Below are 817 nucleotides of genomic sequence, written 5' to 3' on the forward strand. Positions count from 1 at the left end.
AAGCATTTGGTGAAACCCTCTTATTCATAGTAACTTCAAAAATATATTTAGGGAAAACCTAACTAAAGATATTAAAGAGCTCTACAATGAAAATTTTAAATCTTTAAAGAAAGAAATTAAGGAAGACATCAGAAGATGGAAGTACCTCCCATGCTTATGGATTGGAAGAATTAATATTGTAAAAATGACCATCCTACCAAACGCCATTTATAGATTCAATGAAATGCCAATCAAAATCCCCATGACATTTTTCACAGGATAGAAAAAAACCATCCTTATATTTATATGGAAGCACAAAAGACCCCGGATAGCCAAAGCAAGCCTGAGCACAAAGAGCAATGCTGGGGGGATTAATATACCCGATCCCAAAGTATACTACAAAGCTATAGTCATAAAAACAGCATAGTACTGGCACAAAACTAGACACATAGATCAATGGAGCATCACTGAAGATCCAAACCAACTTCATGGAATATCAGCCACCTCATATTTGACCTGAAAGGTGCCAAGAATACACAGTGGAGGAAAGACAACATCTTCAACAAATGGTGCTGGCAAAACTGGATCTCCACCTGTAGAAGAATGAAACTTTTCTTTCACTTTGCACAAAAGTCAACTCCAAATGATTCAAAGACCTTAATGTGAAACTGGAAACCCTGAAACTATTAGAAGAAAATATTGGCAGTAACTTACAAAATATAGGTGTAGGAAAGGATTTTCTAAATGAGACAGCAGTTGCCCAGGAATTAAGGTCGGCAATCAACAAGTGGGATCTTATTAAACTAAAAAGCATCTGTACAGCAAAGAAAAAAATCAA

Source organism: Nannospalax galili, unplaced genomic scaffold (assembly GCF_000622305.1).
Source record: "Nannospalax galili isolate Female #2095 unplaced genomic scaffold, S.galili_v1.0 scaffold232, whole genome shotgun sequence".
Taxonomy (NCBI): Eukaryota; Metazoa; Chordata; class Mammalia; order Rodentia; family Spalacidae; genus Nannospalax; species Nannospalax galili.